This window comes from Mesocricetus auratus, unplaced genomic scaffold, assembly GCF_017639785.1.
Source record: "Mesocricetus auratus isolate SY011 unplaced genomic scaffold, BCM_Maur_2.0 Super-Scaffold_100029, whole genome shotgun sequence".
In the NCBI taxonomy this organism is placed as follows: domain Eukaryota; kingdom Metazoa; phylum Chordata; class Mammalia; order Rodentia; family Cricetidae; genus Mesocricetus; species Mesocricetus auratus.
Window position 1 is genome coordinate 12,305,171 of NW_024429210.1, and position 22,582 is coordinate 12,327,752.

Here is a 22,582-nt window from a genome sequence, read left to right on the forward strand (position 1 = left end):
CATTAAATGAACATAATATCAAACCATCCTTTAAATTTATATCTCTATACACATAGATTAGTGTATCTCTCAGATCTCATCAATGAATTCTTATTATGCTTCTGATGACAGTTAATACAAAAATTCACAAATGGCCAGAGTACTGAGACTATATGTCTGTTGAGTACTCAGCCATAAGTGAGATGTCCACATCATGCCCTTCCCCTTAAAGCTCAGAGACTGATGCAGAAGAAGGGGAGAAAGACTGTAAGACACAGAGGTTAAGGAGGACCAGCAAGAAACAGTGACTTATGGATATGATAGGACCACTGCACTCATAAGCAACTGTTGTTGCCTGTACAAGACTCGCAAAAGATCAGTCCAGTCAACATTCAAGCTTTGACCAGGGAAGAGCTTAGGAGCCTCCAACCTAGCTGAGGGGCTACTAGTGTTTGCTGGCTACTGGTTGTAGGGTAGTTTTCTTTAAGGAGGTGGCCCCTGAGAGGTCAACCATTGTAATGTGAATGTTTCTCTGGCCTAACTAGGTCATGCTGCTCTTTTATGCCCCTAAGAAACACGCAGATGCTATATGCTATATTAGTTATATATACTGTTGGCCTTTAGATAATGTTTCTTATTTGCTAGCTCAGTCTTAATTAACCCATTTTATAATAATCCATGTACTTCCTCATGGCCTTATCTTACCTGAGAAAAGGTCCGGTCCTCTTATTCCTTTGGGGTCTACATCCCATCTGCTCAGTGTCTCCACAAAGAAGAGAAGAGAAGAGAAGAGAAGAACTATTTCCTGCTTGTCCTTGTTTATATACTGTTTCTGCCCTGCCACTTCCTGCCCTGGTACGTCACATGACAATTTCTCTTTACTACATTTCCCAGAATCCTTCACCTCTCCTAATCCCACCTATCTTGCTTCCCTATTGGCCAACAGTACTTTATTTATCAACCAATAAGTCAAACATATACACAGAAGGACTTCCCCCATCATCTCCTGTTTTCTTTCTAAAAAAAAGAAAGGTTTTAACTTTAACATAGTCATACATATAGCATATAGCATCTGTTATATGTAACAGAACAATTATCAAGAACTATAGTTACAATATTTAGGTCATTAACATTTAGTAAGATTTACATTATTTTGTCATCTATCCTATCTGTGTGAGTCTGAAGTCTTATATGTAGCATATCTTTTATTATAATTGAGGAAAACTATAACTATAGCTATCTGTCTTCAACTCCATCAAAGACCACAGAAGGAAAATATATAAACTCTAGAACTGACAGAGACATCTCGCTGCTTGGACAGTCACCCGAAGTTCCTTTGTAACGTTGGGAGCATCCATCTTCAGCCCATAGGCCACAGTGTGTCTGGCAGACTTCTCAGCAAAGCAGGAAATTTTTAAACTGTCCACCTGGCAGTTTGTCAGTCATTTTCTGTGTCTTGCAGAATGTCTGGCAGACTTTTCCATGAAGCAGGAACACTTTAGGACTGTCCATCTTGTTTTGCAAGTTTAGCAGTCACTTTCCTATGGGTCCTGTATGTCCAGTTTATACAGCAACAGTCAAACAATCCAAACAAGAGCAGTTTCTTGCCCAAATGGCTAACTTGCCATGTTGAAAGCAAGCTCCATAACGAGTTTCTTCAAAGCCCATCTTCCTCTCAGATGTAATTGCTGTGCCAGGAGTATTGTGTCTCACTATCATCAAAAACCCTAAATCATTTAAATGCCATATATTCTGTAGGTCTTTGAAAGGTTTGAAGAATATCCATCTCAAATACATTTCTGTATATCTAGAAAATCTAACTAACCTAACTATAAGTTCTGACTACTATAGGTAACTATCTATAATCTGTATTTAATTATACATTACATTTTAAATGAGTTATATAAACACAATACCTAAACAAGAGGAGAAATGTATATATCACAAAATTGATCTTAAATTTGTATCAATAAATGAAAATCCATACCAACACAAAGTATTTATTTCTATATCATAATTTACCTCTCACCTTTAAAAAGAGATTGGTTGTGATATAACCATTTATAACCAACCCTGTATAAATGAAAACAAACATTTATAAACAATATTTGGGAATGTGGGCATTGTTCTCTCCAAACTACTTCCTGCTGTTAGGGGGCACTGTCTTGGGTATCCTAAGAAGACCCAGAAATCCTGGCTGTAGTGGTCTGTAACCACATAATCTCAGCTGTTTTGGGATGTTGGATCACATGGGCCACTGCTTCAGGGGGTTCTTGCTTCATCAAACCATACAAGTCTGGAAGGAATCTACAACTTTTCATTTTCTGTGGAAACACAAGCAAAAACTTTCCCCAAGTAACCTGTCCTTATATTTACATTTAGAAGTCAAAGAATTTTTAAAATATATAAGTTGGATTAATTTAGCAGCACTAACAATCAAATATATTTTAGCAGCTATAGTTCTTTCTTCCGCCATCAAACAATTTAAAGACAATGATATAGCATATAGTATCCATACTTTGTGTATTTTTCATCTTTACATAACTTTTTTATTACTCTATTTCTTTTACTTTTATTTTTTCTGTTTACTTTTGTCTGCCCTGGTATTTAGTCTGTAAACCAGGCTGACCTTGGAATCACTGAGCTCTGTTTGCCTCTGCCTCCCAAGTGCTGGGATTAAAGGTGTGTGTCACCACACCAAGCTTCTCTTTCTTTCTTTCTATCTATATTTCTTTCTTTCTTCCTTTCTTTCTTTCCTTCCTTCCTTCCTTCCTCCTTTCTTTCTTTCTCTTTCTTCACTATCCTGTTTCTTTTTCTCTCCCAAGCCTATGTATATTTTTAAACACACTATAAATCTTTTAGAGGTTTTACTTCATTTGAATCTGACTTTACTATAAATCTTTATGCTTTTCTGGCCACGAGTCTTTTATTTGCTAAACAGCATTGCTAAAATTAAAGCAGTGGCTGTTTAAGCCACTGGCTTTCCAACATGGTGGGGCCGTAAGTTTACTGCCAGCACTGGCTGCGCAAGTCTCTGTTTGTCTCTGGCAAAACAGAGCCCACCCAAGAAAATGCTGCTACCAAGAAGCTGTGCTTGTTTCTGTTATTTTGTTTCTAAAATCCCTTTTAAGCTTTCCTTAGATTTACATGGACATTCTTGCCTCATGCTGAGGGCGCCATATTTTTTACGATAACTCTTCCCACTAGCCTGGTGGGGAATGGTTTTCTCTTACTGGAGAAAGGGTTCGGACCTCTTACTCCTCCGAGTCTTACATGGTGACTGACTGTGCCTCAATTTCCCAGAATCCTTCACCTCTCCCAGTCACACCTATCTTGCTTCCCTATTGGCTAACAGTGCTTTATTTATCAACCATAAGACAAACATATACACAGAAGACCATTCCCCATCAAACCAAGGTCTTGGTCTAGACTTTGTGGGTTATTTTTAAAAAAGGACATAAAGTTTAGAGGTAGTGAGGTGAATGAAGGAGTAGTAGGCGACAAATTAGTATCAAAATATTGTATACATGCATGAAATTCTCAAAAAATTAATGAAATGTATTTTAAAATACTTGAAAACCAAATTTAACAACATATTAAAATATCATTTATCATTACCAAATTGGCTTCATTTCAAAGAGACAAGGATGCTTAAACACACATAAATCAATAAAATTGATACAGCATGTAAGTAGTTTCTAGGACAGAAATCATATCAGCACCTTAGTTAGGTCAGGAAAGTCCTTACATAAAGGCTAATATCCTTTCATAATTAATATCCTAAAGAAACTAGGCATAGAAGAAACATATCTTACTAAATGGGGAAAAGATCTGAGTATTTCCTCATAAATCAGGAATGAAGCAAGGATGTCTGCTCTCTCCAGTTTTATTCAAATAATTGCTTAAAGTTTTTAGCTAAAGAATTAAGTCAAGAGCAATATACAAAAGGAATACAAACAGAAGAGAAATTAACTCCTGTTGGAAAATTGAGATGCAATCAATCAGAACCCCTGGGGCTGGTGAGATGTTTCCTATGGGGAGATGGGAGGCAGACACGGGGATCTGCAGAAACTAGCCTGCCATGTACAGTGGAAAAAAAACAACAAAAAGACATTTTATAATATACATAAAAAGTTTTTTTCTGGCTCATTAAATCCAACACATTTTTCAGCGGTTAACAATATGCACTGTTTGCTATGTAGCGTTAATATTATGATGAACCATTTGGCTTTGTCTAAGAACAGGAAGGGTGTTAGTTTGGGAGTACAATGCTTAGTGCTGTTTTATTCCATATAAGAAAGTTAGAAGCTTGGGAGCTTTACATGAAAACCATGAATTTTCTAAATAAATTTTAATGTTGAGTCAAAAAATTTCCTTAGGGAATAATCTTTGTAGATTTGCCATCTTTATACTGTAGAGCCTACATTAAAAGTATATTTGAAATATCATCTTTATGTAAATCACTGTACTTGGCATCATGAGAAATATATAAATGAATTGCTCCAGTCTCTGGACTCAAGGATCTTATGTTACCAAGGTAATTTGAAGAATTTCTGATTCTTAAATTGTGTTCCAATGAATTATTTAACTTTGCAAGTCTCCTTGATTCATTTTTCATCAAGCACTTAAGTCTTAGCAAGGTGGTTCTTCAACCTGGCCAAGCCCCTTCTAGAACACACGCAGGTATATTACCCCTGGCACGCATGCCTATGCACGTGGTCTGCAGTAGATCTGGGGCACTGGGTTCTTTTTAAATGACCAACTTCTTGAAGAATGCAGGTAGCTACAAGAAGGTAGAAGTTTTCTCTGTTGAATCCTCTAAATACTGATTAGAATTATGGCTATCCAGATTGCTGAATGTACCAGAAATTATTAGCTTCTATACCATAGATGAGAGAATTGATGGCTTGAAAATTATACCTTCATAGCATAGACAACGAGGAAAAGCTATACACATGACAAATAGAGCATATTGTTCTTCAGTTGGAAAGAAAAAGATGCAAAGGAAGTGAACACAGATGTAGGAAATAAGTTTCCATGTTTCTGGTGTCAAGTAAATTAGTATAAATAATTATTAGTGACAACCATAGACTATGCATAATGTGACAACTATTAAAATTATAATATTTTAAATTCACACTTTTAGATTTATATCGTATATACATACACAAGGAACAGTATTTAAAAATAATTATCCAAATATATTATCTACAACAGGCTAGATGACCTGACAATCAGTAAGTAACAGATGAATGGATAGAGTAGCCACAAAATGGAAACACTTGTAGTCATTCAATAATTAGAGGTGGGTTTGAAATAATTGAAGAATATGTGGACTGTGATTTCACTTGTATGAAAAATACCTGTGCTGAAAATTTTCTGAGTTAGTGTGAAGATTCTAACCATCAACAGTATCCATTTTCCAGAGTGTGGAGATGGAAATTGAGTATGGGATTATGTATAAGTGGTTAGATTTTTCACTTTCTACTTATATTTGTGTATATTCTACAGGTAATCCAGTATTGAGCTACTTTTCTAATAAAATTAATAACGATAAAATGAACATGAACCCTCTTCATCCGATTGTGCCCACTGCTCATGCGGAGTTCTCTAACTTAACCATGGAACTTCAGAAGAGATCATAAGTTATAAATCACTGACAAGCCCAGCCTTGCACTATGAATAATTATAGTTCATCCATCAACCCCAACTGAACTGTTGGAGAGATGAGTCAGATTTCAAATATTGTAACTCACACCTTGCATTTGTATGTGACTCTGGATATGGACCTTTTATTATCAAATTTGCATTTATTAGACCATCCCTTAAGCCTGGTTTGGTGGTTTGAAAAAAACGACCTCCAGAGGGAGTGGTACTGTTAGGAGGTGTGGCTTTGTTGGGGTAGATGTGGCCTTGTTGGAGGAAGTGTATCTCTGTGGGTGGGGGATTGAGGTCTCCTATATTCAAGTTATGCCCAGTGTGACACTCAGTTCACTTCCTGTTGCCTCTGGACCAAGATGTAGAACTCTCAGCTCCTCCAGCACTGTGTCTGTCTGCATGCCTCCACGTCACACCATGATAATAATGGACTGAACCTCTCAACGGTAAGCCATCCCCAATTAAATGTTTTCCTTTATAAAAGTTGCCATGGTCACGGTGTCTCTTCACAGCAATAAAAACCTTAACTAAGACACTTGGGAAAGGTCCTCAGAATGTTCTGGAAATGCCTGCCTTCTCATTACCCTTCCCTGTTCATAATTACTGATGTTCTAATGGTATATTACAAGACTTTGTCTCCTGGTCACAGATAATTGAACTAAGAGTGGACACTCCACCCCATCTGCCTTCCCATAGGCTGTTCTGTGTCCACTGACTCGGATTGTTGGTTCAGAAGACAAGGTGTTGAGTCTCTTAGACTCCTATTTCAAGACCTGGAATTGAAAAACAGCACGTAAAACTGAAAAGTCTAAAGGCAGTCACCATTGGCTCAGCTACATGCCTGTGGCCTGTGGAGAGTGGGCTCAGTTGGTACAGAAGGGAGACAGCGTGGACCTGTGACGTGTTTCCCAAGGGGAAGGACAGGTAGTGACTGGTTGATGCCCTGATAACTGCCTCCGGTTCTACCTCCAGCTCCTGTGTGTCTTGGAAGGCATTGTTTCTTAAATAACTTAAGTAAATTCTTTACAGCGAAAAGATTTTACTTATGACACAAATATGGTGATCTTGTTTGGTTTTTTGTTTGTTTTCTTTTTAACTTGGAAGTCCTAATTAAGAGCTAGAGTAAATTTTGACCTGGTAAGATGATTCTTCCAGGAAGTTTCAATTAGCGTTAGTTCTCCCCAAAGAGAGACAGCCACATACCCCCATGTGACTGCTGGAGGCATATCCTGACTGGACCCTTGTGAAGGGCAACAGAATGAGATAGATATGAACATGTGTAGAGAATGCATGTCCTGGCATTCTCCTTTAAAGAATATAGCAAAAGCCCAGTGAGAGGACTCAGCAAGTACATGCCTTCTGCCTACGACTGGTGACCTGAGTTTGGTCCATGGAACCCACCCAAAGCTAGGAAGAGAGACCTCACTCCAGGAAGTTGTCCTGTGGCCTCCACACGCACACTATTATGAGTTCAGTGACCTCTACATGACACTGTGGTGAGTCCTGTGACCTCTACATGACACTGTTGTGAGTCCTGTGACCTCTACATGACACTGTTGTGTGAGTCCTGTGACCTCTACATGACACTGTTGTGAGTCCTGTGACCTCTACATGACACTGTTGTGAGTCCTGTGACCTCTACATGACACTGCTGTGAGTCCTATGACCTCTACATGACACTGCTGTGAGTCCTGTGACCTCTACATGACACTGTTGTGAGTCCTGAGACCTCTACATGACACTGCTGTGAGTCCTGAGACCTCTACATGACACTGTTGTGAGTCCTGTGACCTCTACATGACACTGCTGTGAGTCCTGAGACCTCTACATGACACTGTTGTGTGAGTCCTGTAACCTCTACATGACACTGCTGTGAGTCCTGAGACCTCTACATGACACTGCTGTGAGTCCTGAGACCTCTACATGACACTGCTGTGAGTCCTGTGACCTCTACATGACACTGTTGTGAGTCCTGTGACCTCTACATGACACTGCTGTGAGTCCTGAGACCTCTACATAGCACTGTTGTGTGAATACCCCAACACAAGAAATAATAGACTTTAAAATTAGACATGTGTGGTGGTTTGAATACAAATGACTCCCATAGGCTCACACGTTTGAATGCCTGGCTGTTAGGAGGTGTGACCTTGTTGGAAGTGTGTCACCTGCTGACCCAGAAGTAGAGCTCTCAGCTACTCTCCAGCACCATGTCTGCCTGTGCCTCCACATGTCCCACCAAGCCGTAATGGATTAAACCTCTGAAACTGTCAGCAAGCCTCAATTAAACACTTCCCTTTGTAAGAGTTGTCGTGAATTGCCGTGATCATGGTGACTCTTCACAGCAATACAACACTGGCTAAGACAACATATAATCAGAAAAAATAAAAACGAGTTAAATGGTAATAGACATCTCTAGCTAAGATTATGAATGATTTTAAATATTATGCTTTTCCATGGTTGTTATTTCTTACAATTTTTCAGAAGCAGAAGGTTATAGTATGAAAACTAGGAAGACACAGTAGTGCAGGGCTGTAGACCAGGCAGACACAGCAGTGCAGGGCTGTAGACCAGGCAGACACAGCAGTGCAGGGCTGTAGACAAGGCAGACACAGCAGTGCAGGGCTGTAGACCAGGAGGACACAGTAGTGCAGAGCTGTAGAAGCAGCATGTGTGATACCAAGTCATAAAGATTGTGAGTTTCAGACTAGTCTGGGCTACATAGCAAAATAAGAAACCCAGCTACTATTACTGAATCTCATGTGTGCTAAATACTTCCAGGCATTAGAACAAGGTGATGCTATTATTCCTGCTTTATAAATTAGTACTGAAGTTTATAATGCTTATCTGGTCTTCTGAACCAAAGACTAGTGACAGATACTGAAATGTGAGCTACATGACAGCAGGGACACACACTGTCTAGTTTATGCACAGTTATGTACTCATCATCTAGAAGTCAATGGATATTTCTAAAGGGGTAAAGAATCAAATCAGACTACGAACCCAAGTGTGCCTTATATTAAATCTCTGCTCCAAACCTTTGCTATAAACTGGAGTCTAGACTTTGACCTCTTTGTATCTAAGAAATTCTGGTGTGATTTTGGATATAAAGTTATAGAAAATAGGTATACAAGCCTATATAAACAATAAAAACTATGTCAAAGCAAGTCTTTAGGATGCCTGTAATTTGACCATTTATTAAACACGAATGCTAACTTGAATATTAATGAGATGTGTATACATGTGTTACTCTACATAAAAGGTGACAGTGTGACTGGATATTTGATACAGTGTGACATGAGCATCATCAACATTCTTTCAGAGTTGATCAATATTTTGATCTTATAATCAGCAGTACTAAGAATGCTGCTTCACACAATTGTGTGTAGAACAAGTGACAGATTATGTAACTTCAGAAACTGTTGGAAATTCTTTCCTAATCTTAAAACAAAATTCATTTAATGATTTTTTTTGTGGAACTTAAGACAGCAACTCAAACATCAGTTGTAAAATCAAACATTCTAACACAAAGTAACCCAAAGATTTGATACCTCCCTGCTGAAGAATAACAGAACATATAAAAAATATCTGTTTTTTGTACTTGAGTCATTATGTGTCTATTACAGTAGGGAACCTTGTGCAGAGTAAAAACACTGCAATTCATAACATAAAATCGTCTTGAACCTGAGCCGAGGTGTTTTAGGCCACCCTTGTTGGCACTGCATAGTGTAACGGCATGCCCAGTGTAGAGTGTGCGTGCTCGGTCTTCAGAACCAAGGCCGCAGTAAAGTCATACACTGCCAGAAATACCCAGGTTCATTGTGTTTTACTGAATTCAGTGTTGGTTGTTGTACATCCAGAGACCTTTTACTGCTGTAAAGCTTTTCAAGTTCCACATTAGGGTGCAGAATTCCATACAGGCTTGTGACTCATGATTTAAGAAGTGAGGATTTAAACTAACACACAGTTTATGATAAATGTATTCCTTTGTCTCAAAATGGAAGGAATAAAAATACAAATGAGAAATGCTTATAGAATATGAGAACACCAGAGAAGTTATAAAGTTAAGTGATGGGTTATTGCACATCCTAGTCAATTAATTAATACATTAGTGAAACATAAGCTTAACAAAATTTTGTTACATATCATTTATATTTTAAGTAATATAGTGTTTGCAGTCATTGCTAAAGCAATTTGGAAATTTGATGGCCCGTTTTAAGTTCAAATCTGAGCTTTATTACACCATTACTTTTTGTGGAGAAAACTCCACTTCTGTTAAATAAAACGTGATACCAAATAGTTTTCCTAGAAGCCAGCACAGTAGAACAAAGAACTTTCTTTTATTGATAGTCAGAATCATATTTTTTTCTTTTGAAGTTGTATAGTCTCTTAAATCAGAATGAAGTACTGTTTGGGGAGGAAATCTGACAAACTATAATTTTGTGACAATAACAGCAATCCCAGATGGTAGACTATGGCCCTAAACTGTGACAAACATAGTTCCAGTTTCTACGACAATTTTAATACTAACACTGTAATATTGTAATTACCAGATCTTGGCCAAAAGACTAAGCTAGTCATAGATATTAAATTTACAAAATGCCAATGTTTCCATGCATTCAAGTTTGGTCCTAAACTTTCTGCCACTTTCCTGCCCTCGCCGTGTTGATTAACTGGAGGCAGAAGGGAAAATGTTAATAAGATGATGCTACTAGGGACATGCCCTCTGTCACTGCTCTGATTTACCATTGTTGAGGGAGTTCAGCCAATGTAACTAGAAGACAATTAATTATGTGCCTAGCAAAATGAGTCAATTAAATGTTTAGAGAAGTTAACAGGCAGGTAAATAGTCAGACTCTCTTAGTCACTGTTCTGTTGCTGTGAAGAGACCATGGCAACTCATAAAAGAAAGCATTTAATTGGGGCTTGCTTGCAGTTTCAGAGGTTTAGTCTTTTGTCATTGTGGGGAGCATAGTGGTACACAGGCAGACAATGGTGCTGAAGAGTTGGCTGAGAGCTGTGAATCCAGTTCTGCAGGCAGCAGAAGAGAGAGAGCCACTGGGCCTGACTTGGGCTCTTGCAATTTCACAGCCCATCCCCAGTGACATATTTACTGATGATCAAACAGTCAAATATATGAGCCCATGGGGGCCATTCTTATTAAAAGCCCCACATTCCCCATAGACTTATAGCCACACCATAACTGAAAATACATTCAGCCCAACTTCAAAAGTCCCTATAGTCTATTACAGTCTCAACGTTTTTAAAAGTCCAAGTCTCTCCTGAGACTCACGGCAATGTCTTAACTATAGCTAACCCCTGTAAAATCAAAATTAAAAAGTAGATCATATACTTTCAGCATACAGTGACACAGGATATTCACATTACCATCCCAAAATGGAGGAAAGGAAGCAAAGTGAGGATATCCTGAACCAAAACAAATCCAAAAACAAGCTGGGCAAAATCCAAATTCTGCATCTCCATGTCTGATGTTAAAACACTCTTCAGATCTCCAACTCCTTTCAGCTTTGTTGACTACAACACACTTCTTTCTCTTGGGTTGGTTCCCATGGACTCTGGCATCTCCAATATCTTGGGTTCTCCAAGGCAATCCAGTCTTCAACTTCATAGCTTCACACAATGACCTCTCTGGGATTCCATTCAGGGACACCCCTGACACATGCCTGGTTTCAGCAGCTTTCTTAGCCTGAGAGGAAGATTTCGCAAACCCCTTTTTTTGTATTCTTGAATATAAAGCCAAAATCATGTGACCAAAACTGCCAGGTCCTGCTGCTTGCTGGGGCTGGAGCTTGACCCCTCGTTCCACGACATCTGCGTCATATCTCTGTTGTCGATGGTTTCCTTCACTGCTTAATTTTTTTTTCTTGAATTCCTTTCCACAAGTTGGAAGCTTAGCTGGGTAGGGTCTTGCCCTGAGTTTTCATTAGCCTTCTAGAAGACATGATTACTTGTGTTTAAGGACTTACAAGTACTGAACAGGGGTTTATGGCTTCAGAAATGTGACTTTTGAGCTATCTTAAAATTGTAAAACTATAGAGAAGTGCATATGTTTTCTTGGCTTCTGGAGTCTGCATGGTCTCTTGGATCTGCTGTATTTTGTACATTGCTGGGCCATGTAGCAAATGCCCACTAGATTTCTTTCACTTAATAGTGTAATCGTTAAGGAAATGTTGACCAATTCTATAGTACTATAGTTTGTACATAGAAAATCTCCCATGGGTTCAGTTTTTGAGGTCATGGTCCCTGGCCCATGGTGCTATTTTGAAGGCAAGGCCTTGAAGAGGAAGAGCTTTTGAAGGCTAGTCTCGCCTTTGGTCCTAGCTTGCTGTCTCTTCTTGATGATCAGCCACAATACGAACATTTGCTCTGTCTCATTCTCCTACCACAACGGCCAACCTTTCTCTGACATGATGGACTGAAATCCCTCTGCAGTCTTGAGTCAAAATAAGCCCTGTGTCTCTCGCATTGTTTCTGTTTTGTCACAGTAACATAGACCAGTGTATATGGTTACATAAAGCAAGGGGGACCTGGAGTCCAGTTAGTCATCTGCAATAAAAATGTATTAGTATGAATTAATTTCTTTGACCCAGATGCATATGAACCCTGGAAACGAAGCTGTCCAATCAGGCTTGTGATGGGCAAGTGATAAAAACAGCAGGATAACTACAGAAATGCTGGGAGGCCACATCAAACCCACTACAGGCATACTTGTTGGATAGGGTCAGAAACTAGTGGACTGCACAGACTTGATCTATGACTTCACTCAGTTAAGGAATCCATACAATTTCGAAAAGCTGAAGACCAGAATGAAGACAAGAATCTTATATTCAGCAATCTGGGTAGCTGTATAAAGGGTATAGTTGTGTGTGCTTGTTATTGTCACAAAGAATTTATAGGAAATGATTTGTAAGTGTTGCCATCAGCTTGAAGTCATAGCTGGCACTGAGAATCGGTGTGTCATCCAGAGAGGACCACATAATTCTCATCTGTGTTTTTCCAGGTTAATTGCAGTATCTATTAGCACTTAAACTTGATGTAGCCACAACACTGTCTAAGGCAAGCAGGACTTTAAAGTCTGTATGTGATTGTGACAAGAGAAACATTCATTTAGTCATTTAGTAGTAGGAAGGCCTATGCAGTAAGATGGTTTTGCCCTATTTTTAGAGTAAGTTTTGTGCAGACTACTGATATCATTCCATGCATTTTTGAGAAATTAGTAAAGGAATTGAGCAGCATTTATCTCTACTAGGCTAACGCAATCACTTGGGTTTTGTCAAGACCTGGTTTTTCAACTTAGAAACTGGCTGGCTTTGGAAACATAGGAAACTGCCTAATGTGTGCTAAGGATATGAACATAAGGGTTTTCATCTTGTAAAGCCTTATTTTCTCAGAGATTTAGAAATAAACACTTTTGGGGGCAGTTGGGAGCACAGAACTACCTGTCATTATTCCACACCTAAATCCAAGGTTTCTAATGTTCCTCCACCTAGCATAATCCTCTTACCCCTCAGTTACGTTGAAAGACAGTTTGTCCAACATGAGTACAATTTTGGCTATTATAATGTAATTATCAAACAGAACCGGGTGGCAAACCATTTGCTTCCCAGCTATGTCTATTGCAGCCTTCTGAGTACAAAAAAAGAAAGGCAGGCCGCCTACAAACCTGTTTGTGAAATAGCCAGCAATGACAGGGCCAGTGTGAAGTACATGTAAAACAGGCATTTTAACGTGATGGGTGGATAAGAGAAACTGATATGTCAAATATTTCAAACTCTATGATCAAATTGGAATAATATCGAATGTGATTATAATCTGAGGCAGTAGAATTCAATTTTTCTTATATGATGGAAATTTCTCTGAGCAGGTCCAGGTTAAGTGATTACTGTAAGGTTGATGACACACTGATTCCCAGTGCCAACAATGACTTCAGGCTGATAGCAACCTTTAAAAATTGCTTCCTGTAAATTCTTTGTGAAAATAACAAGCAATCCATTTTGCTCGAGAGTAAGTTTTAGCTGAGGGACTCCTCCCAAGGATCCGGATTTAATAAAACAAAATGCATGTTGGCATTATAAATATCTTCTCTTCAGATGCAAGTTCCCCACAAAAGTTTTCGTAAGAGTGAAACATTTTCCTTTTAGAATTATTTGTTTTTATAAATAATGCATGTGTATATGCCTGGGTGTATGTGTCTAAACCACATATGTGCAAGAGTCTTCCAGTGTCAGAAGAAGACATCAGGTCTCCTGAACTGGAGTTGCAGATGGTTGTGGGCTGCCATGTGGGTGGTAGGAATTGAGCCCTTGTGCTCTGCAAAAGCATTCAGTGCTCTTAACTCCTGAACCATCTCTCTGGTGCCAATGGTTTCACTTTCTACTTAGTGAAATGATCCTTATGTATGGCCAGCAATTCCACAGTTTAAATGGTGACCTGGTGAGGAAGGGTGGAAGGGGGTGAAAGTCACTGACACATTGTGCTTGTATGTATGCATGCAAGCTATTAAGGTTAACACTTACAGAAGACTTCAAAGCAACAAACACCCCCTCCATTTATTCACGTATTCAACATGTAGTATTTATTGAATACCAAGTGATGTTGAACGAAACAGAAAATACCTTTGTTCTCACTGAGCTTACATTTTAATGAGAGAAGGAACATAGACAATAAACTAAAAGTTATCCAAAGATAATTTCCTTAACAAGGATTTGTGTTTAATGAGAAAGTCAGAGGAATCATCTGACTATAGAAGAGTATTTATAGTTCTTAAGATTTTGAGACTGGTAATAGAGTAAAAAAAAAATCACACCAGTAGTTGGCTCGCTTAGCATTGCCCACACATTGTGTATAATTCATAACCTTGCTCCTAAGACTCAAACAACTTCCAGTTAGAACTTACAAGTTTTTCCTAAAAGTCGTGCAAAGAGAGGGAAGCAAGAACCAGCAAGACAATCAGGTATTTTTCTACCTTCTAATGAGAGCTATGTTGCCTTTAAGGTATCAGTGTGAAGAAAGTTCAGGATTTTTAGGGCTTGAAATTGTGTTCTTTCCTATTTGGTAAAGAATCAGTGTAGTCAGTATGTCTTTGGAAGGCTCATTCCAAAAAAATGCACTGTGATCAAATGGGAATAGGAAAAGTGGCTTTAAAATTGTTTTTCAAAATTAAACAGCCATGAAAAGAAACACTCTGCTGGGCTGAGACAGAGCACGGGTTTAGCCAAAGTATATGTAGCCCTAAATTCAATCCCTTGCTCACACGCGCATGCTCATGCACGCTCACACCCGGGCCGCGCAAGCAGTGGAGAACCGGAAAGCCAGAAATGCAATTCAGTCCCGTGCAAAGCCCTGAGCAGTACTGAGGCTAATGGCGATGCTCTCAGGAGAGGAGTGCGTTAAGTTACACTGTGTAAGTCCTGACTTCAGAGGCCAGAGCTCAAGGGACCAAATATCTGAGTGCAGAAGGAAGACACTGAATCAAGAGGAGTATGAACTACCCCTGCTCTGGCTTCTCCCTGGGGTTCCTAGGGCTGGAGCAAGCCCTTTTACATTGGTTGAGGGAGATCTCCTTTGCTTGGGTTACTGATTGAAATGCTTATCACTTCTGTAAACACTCACAGAAAGTGTCTTACCTATTGTCTGGATAACCCTTAACCTCAGAATATTGACAGATGGCATTGACCATCCCAGAACCTTTTATAATCCTTCTTGCTTTAATTTGTATCCTTCAAATGAGGTTTTTAAAATAAAAAAAAAAAAGAATCCTTGACCTTACATAGTTCTCTTTTCTATTATATTGAATGATCACTTGCTTAAATCTTTAATAAATTTGGTTTTGGGGGTGGTACCTAAATGACCTTATGGTGGGGGTTAAATAGGAGTGTCTAAGCAGCAACAGCAAAATGAGATTACTGAAGCTCTGCACGCTTCACAACCCTCAAGACTTTCTCCCTTACACCTGTTGCATATAAGCTATCGTATGTAATTCTAAGGAATTAGCATTTGACCATTCTGCATTTTATGGTTCCTTATCTGCTATTGTTCTCTATAGTCTTTTAGTTGGTGTTCCTCGCATCTCTCATTTTATCAGCAATGTGGTGCTTTATCGTATTGGTATACTATTGCTGTGGTCCTCCTGTTTCACTGATGTTGTACGCGTGTGTTTTCCCCTGGCTGTTGGTTATGTTAATCTCATTGCTGATGAGGCAGGTACAGACAGACCCTTAGTGTTCATGAGCTCCAGGCCAACAAGAGACCCTGTCTCAAAAATCCAGGGTAGACAACCAAAGAGGAATGACACTCAACGTTGTCCCCTGGCCTTCATGCTTTTGGGGTAAGCACTTTATTGACTCAGATGTCTCCTCAGTCTTTCTTTTCTTTCTGAATTATAAATCATTCTGTAGTTTACATTACACATTCCAGAGTAAAATGAGGGAACATGTGACACACATCCAAGTCTGCAAGTCCTGGCAGGCTGGCCTGTTTCTTAGGACTGGGAGAGATTCAAGTCCTGGCAGGCTGGCCTGTTTCTTAGGACCGGGACAGATTCCTTAATGTCTTTGGGGCAAGGTTTCCTTACTTCAAAGCACAGTAATAATAATGGTGCCCATCTTGTGCAATTATTGTGAATCTTAAATATGTACATGTCAGCCCTCAGATCTATGCTCAACATATTGTAAGCATCTGGCCATGCCAGCTACTGTTAAATTCTTAGTATACCATTTATTGTATCCTAAAACTCAATAAATGTTTATATCCCACTGTTCACCCACCAAAGTAGGTGTTTTCCTTAGGCAATGTGTTTGACTCTTTATTTTAATTATGGCAGAATAAACTCAAGTTGTAGATAATTTTTACATATTTTCCTCAGGCCTGCAAGGTGACTGTAGGTAAAGGTGCTTGCTATGCACCTGGTTACATGGATTTGGCCTCCAGCACACGCCTAAAGGTGGCAGGAGAAAAGCAATCTCACAAAGTTGTCCTCTGACCGCCACACATGAGCTATGACACCTTCACACACCACACACATACACACATCACACACATACCACACCACACATCACACACACACACACACACACACACATACACACACACACACATACACACACATACCACACACACATACACACACATACCACACACACATACCACACACACATACCACACATACACATATACACACATACCACACACACGTACCACACACACATACCACACACACATACCACACACACATATACACACACCACACATACCACACACCACACACACATACCACACATACACATATACACACATACCACACACACGTACACACACATACCACACACACCACACACACACACTAATTTTTTTAAATACACATGATGATGCCCTTTTAAGCCCAGTACTCAGGAAGCAGATACAGAAGGATCTCTATAAAGTCAAGATCATCACACAGCAAGTTCCAGGCCAGACAGGGCTATATAATAAGACCCTCTACCTGCCCCCTCTCTCTGGATTTTTTGAGTCAGAGTTTCTCTGTGTAGCCTTGTAGACCAGGCCTGCCTCTGCCTCTCGAGTGCTGGGATTAAAGGCAGGCGTGTGCCACCACTGCCCGGAGACCCTTCTAAATGTGTATCATTTCCTTAGTCGTTTCTGGGTGCTAGAACAGGGTCAGAGCCCAGACCGTGGTGAATTTATTCCCTAGTGGGCTGAACAAATGAACTAAGGGGCTAGAGAATTAGTTCAGCATTTAGGGGCTCTAGCTGTTCTTACAGAAGTGAGTTTGATTCCTGACAGCCATCAATAACTCCAGTTCCAGTGGATCTGACACCATCTTCTGGCCTCAGCAGGCACAGACATGACACAGACATACATGCAGGCAAAACACCCAGACACAAAAAATAAACAACAAAAACCAAAATCAAGAAAGCATGAAGAAAAGGTCATATACTATGGAGACCACATTCCTTTAAAAATCAATAAAACACTTGTAAATATCTAGCAGGGACTGCTTAAACCAAACAGAGTAAGAGCTCTGAACGGGAGTGGTCCTCAGAGCTCCTGAAGTCTCTTCTATTTTATGATGTGGGAGTCTCCATCAGACTGACATTTGTCCTGTCCATATCCCTCACGTGCCAAAGGCCTGCTGTGACACCTGTGACTTCCTCAGCTGTACAGTCAGATTAACTGAGGACAGGCTAGACGTGCTGGGGGCTGACAGCTTCCGGGGGGCAAGAGAGAACTAGGAGGACAGGCTCCCTTATTCCCCAAGTGGGACAACTCAGAGGCAGCCCTAAACGCTGTTCCAGAAGCTTCCAGAGCTGTTGCTCCCACTTGACAGCAGTGAGGGTGTTAGTGAACACTTCATGCTGACTTCTTTGGGTTCCATCTGGATAAACTGTTCATACTGAAATCGACGCTTTAGTGTCTGCTTATGCCTATGATAAGGTTTCACTCCCATTCCCGGACCCTGTTACCTCAATATTGGTGCCCAGGGAAATGGCGGAGGTTTGGAGATGGACAGACCTTTGAGAATTGATGTCCCCCAACACTTAGGATTTTGGAACTTGAGACCACCATGCACACGAATCTCCTGCGTCCTCCCCAGTAACAAATGGGAAGGGCTTCCAAAACCCAGGGTTATGCTGTTCAGCTTCTTTGGTCCTGCCCAAGTCTCCATTTCAAAAATACCAACTTTGTTTTCTGATTTAGCTTCTTTTATATTTTCAACTTCCGTTTCTCTTCTTTGATAGCTACCCACGGAAGGAGTGGCAGGCAGTTTATCCACATGGGACGGAAGTTCTACAGTTGGTGGTGATAAAATGTAAAAACACACATATTGACTTAAGAATTACGACTGAGACAGAGCAGGAGAGACGGCTCAATGGTTGAGAGCACTTCTTGCTCTTGCAGAGGGCCCAGGCTTGGTTCCCAGCACCCTCGTGATGGCTCACTAACAGCTGTAGCTCCAGTTCCAGGGGTTCCGATGTCCTCTTCCGACCTCCGAGAGCACTAGGCACGCACGTGATGTACAGACATACATGTAGGAAAAACACCCACATATGTAAAATAAGGCAAAAATCTTTAAAAATTAAAAATAATGACTAAGAGAACATCATGTTTGGGGAGTTTACACTGTTGTTTTGGAGAGGGAGTAGGGATAACACCTGGTGATCAGAGAAACTCACGGTTCCAGGAAGCCGGGTCCCCTGACCCAGTCCTGTCTCTGATTTTGCAGAAAAGAGAACTGAACCAGTAAGTGAAGCTACTGGTGGGGGGTCTCACAGCGGGGAAAGGCGAGCAGCCCTTCTTCAAGTCTCCGGAACCTCAGGCTCTGCCAGAGGCTGCTCAGCTCGCTTCTGGTGCGGGCCAGCCCCACCACAGCCTTCATCCTTTGTTAGCTTTGGAATTTGCCAGGACCGTTAGGCCTGGAAAATATGAGAACAAATAGAACACTCTACTAAGCCCCCTCCACACAGCATGGCGGCAGTTATCCCAAGAATGCTTTGCATATGGGGTGAAAATATTGTTTGTTCTGTTTTAATTCTTAGGGGGGGAAATCTAGCTGCATGGTTTTTTTTTTCCTTCAGAATTAGCCACGAGTACCATATTCTTTATCCTTCTTTGGAAAAGCAGAAAAACAAAGTAGCCATTGTAGGCCTCCTTTTTAGATCTGGGGACCGATGACATTGCTCACCCCTCCCACTGAAGGCCACAGATACCAGTCTCCTGGAGAGTGTTGACGGGCCCAGGGTGGCAGGGAGCTGCTGAGTAAGCTTGCCCTCAGCCCGGACCTGATTCCAAAGGACAATTCTTTTGATTGTTCTTGAGTCTTGTCATATCAAATGTGCTCAACAAGAGCTTCCAATTTCTGTTTGGGGAATAAAAATAAAAAAAGACCAACACATTCCTTTTATGTTTGTGCAAATGAAACAGAGGCAGGGAGCTGGGAAACAGCAGAAAGGGCCTTTTGATATGTAACTCAGCTGATTTCCCCCTGACGTCCTGAGACATCAATGAACATAGCACACAGTTGTTCCTCCGTCTCCTGGGGACGCTGGCCCCAGGCCAGACACTCACGTCTCTTATAGAAGAGGTACGACATTTGCATATAACCTATGGGCACCCTCCTCCATAAACAATCTCTAGATTAATTCTGATACCTAATACCATGTAAATACTAAGTAACAGTCACACTGCATCTTAGGGAACGAAGACAAGAAAAACATCTGTTCATGTTCAACTGGCCATTTCTGACCCCTGCTTGGGCAGGTCTACTGATGTGGGACTAAGGATGCAGAGAGCTTGTTACAAGATGGAGCTGTTAGGGTCCCTGTGACAGCCTTGGTACCTAGGCTAAACCACCCATCCTCAGTAGGTCAATAAAACCGACGAATAGGCTAGGCGTGAAAAGCAGAGAGTGTCTCAGCATTGGATGTGAGAGTCAGTTCTGGGAGCGCCTTCCAGGATCCTGAGACCCAGAGAAGCTGGGGTGTGAAAGGCTCCCAGAGTTACTGGTCTGTAAAATGTCAGCGAATGGAAAAGATAAGGAAGAGCACAACGGAAGTCTCACAGGCCTTTCTTCAGCACATGAGAAGAAGAGAAGGCTAGGGAAGGAAGAATGTTGTCCTGTGGACACAGCCACTCACTACCTTGTAGTGTTTTCCCCTGGAAACTCTTGTAGTTTTGAAGAAATGGACCTCAAAAGTGTGGCATCGACAAAGCATTTGTGGTGCCTTTTTGACTGCTGATTGCTGTGTTAATAGCCACGGAGAGTGTGGAAGGAGCTTGCCAACCGTGTGTGCAGCGGGTGGGAAAGCAGTTTCTTCCATAAGCCTACTGGGTAGGCTTAGGGATTTCACCCTCTGTTGGTTTTGGAACAGGTTTGCATACTTTCCTGCTTTACTTGGGCCCACATGTAGCTTCAGTTACATCAGCTACTTACAAATGTGAAGCTGTGTTACTTTGCCTGTCTAAAACACCTGATTGGTCTAATGATGGGGGATGTCTTTCTGTATAGATGTTTCTCTTATTTGTTGGTCAATAAAACACTGATTGGTCAGTAGCCAGGCAGGAAGTATAGGCGGGGCTACCAGATAAGGAGAATTCTGGGGAAGAGGAATGCAGAGAGGAGCTGCCAGGAAGATGCCATGTAGCTACCAGGAAGACAGGACACCAGGCATTCTCCGGTAAGGGGCCATGGGGAAATATATAGATTAATAGTTATGGGTTAATAATTAAGAGAGAGCTAGCCAGTAAGAAACCTAAGCCATTGGGCAAACAGTTTCATAATTAATATAAGCCTCTGTGTGTTTATTTGGGTCTAAAGGGCAGCGGGACCAGGTGGGAAAGAAACTCCCACTACAGTCTAATAAAGAGCTAAATGACCAATAGCTAGGCAGGAGAGAGGGGTGGAGAAAAAAGAAGAGATAGAAAAGCAAGAAAGGGAGGAAAGGAGGATGCCAGGAGCCACCCACCCAGCCGCACAGCCAGACACGTTATAAGTAGGAAAGAAAACATGTACAGAAATAGAGCAATGTAAAAGCCTGGAGGCAAAAGATAGACGGGATAATTTAAGAAAAGCTGGCTATAAATAAGCCAAGTTAAGGCCGGGCATCCATAAGAAAGAATAAGCCTCCGTGTATTTATTTGGGAGTTGAGTAGTGGGATCCCAAAGAGCAAAGAGCCAAAGAGTGAAAAGAACCAACGCTAATGCAATGCGGTTAACTTCCCTGAGCCGCCTTCCCTGACCAGAGTATCCGTCTAGACGGGAATGCACTCAAGGAGCCGCTCCTTCGTGGAGGTCATCTCAAAAGATGTGGGTGGGGTGTCGGTGCAGCCATTGGAGAGCTGTGTCCTGCCTCCGCATTTCATGGCCAGCACAACTGCCTCTCAGGTGCTGAGCCAGATGATGAAAATATCTGGAATTTGAAGAAATGCTGGGACATGCCAGAGGGTTCGCAAGACTCTGCAACATGGGCTCTTTAGAAACTAGTGTGGAAGCCAGGCGTTGGTGGCACACGCCTTTAATCCCAGCACTTGGGCGGCAGAGGCAGGCGGATCTCTGTGAGTTCGAGTCCAGCCTGGTCTACAGAGTGAGTTCCGGGACAGCCTCCAAAACAATACAGAGAAACCCTGTCTCGAAAAACCAAAAAAAAAAAAAAAGAAAGAAAGAAAGAAAGAAAGAAACTAGTGTGGAAAGTTGTTTTGTTTCTTGTTTTAATTTTGGCCTGTGCTTCTATTCGAAATCGCCTATTTGACCTGGCTAGAATAACATGTGGACGCTTCCTCGTACCTTTTTGGACTGTCATTGGAGCAACCCTGATTGGAAAAGCAGTCGTTACAATGCACATCCAGAAAGCCTTTGTTACATTAACTTCCCACAAGCACATCGTGGAGCAGATGGCGGCTCCCCTTGGTGCTGTCCCCACATAGGTCTGTCTCTGCAGAAGCCTTTTTGATCATACCCAGAGGCTTCATAGCAGAAGCTTCCCCATAAGACGCCACAAGGAGAAAACTGGCTATCGGGATGTCTGAGAAGCTGCCGCTGTAACGATGTGTTACCTTGGCCTGGCTACCATGAATTCCATGGGACAAAGTAACACCAGATTAACCTGGCAGAACTTGAACTCAGAGGAGAAAACTAAATAAGCAGAGGTTTTTATCCGCAGAAGTTAACATGGAGGGGTCCTGCCTTACACTGGGAGGCCTCTAATCAGGAAGGAAGGTCCGCTTTTCCAGCCTGTGTTGATTTTTAGAACATTATTCTCGAAAGCAGTTTAGTCTGCATTTTACATTGAGGTACTTTTCCTTTCTGTGTTAAGGTAAGGTCTCCACCCTCCGTTCTCTTCACAGTACATTTCGTTAGGGTAGGTGAGATGCTCTTCTGCAGACTCAGCAAACATTGGCCTCCTGTTACTTTCAAAGGGCCCACATGGTACAACTG

General features: G+C 41.1%; 1 pseudogene; it reads left to right on the forward strand.

Annotated features, from left to right (window-relative positions):
- Positions 1 to 20,162: 20,162 nt before the first annotated feature.
- LOC110340917 lies at positions 20,163 to 22,071 on the forward strand (annotated as a pseudogene).
- Positions 22,072 to 22,582: the final 511 nt, after the last annotated feature.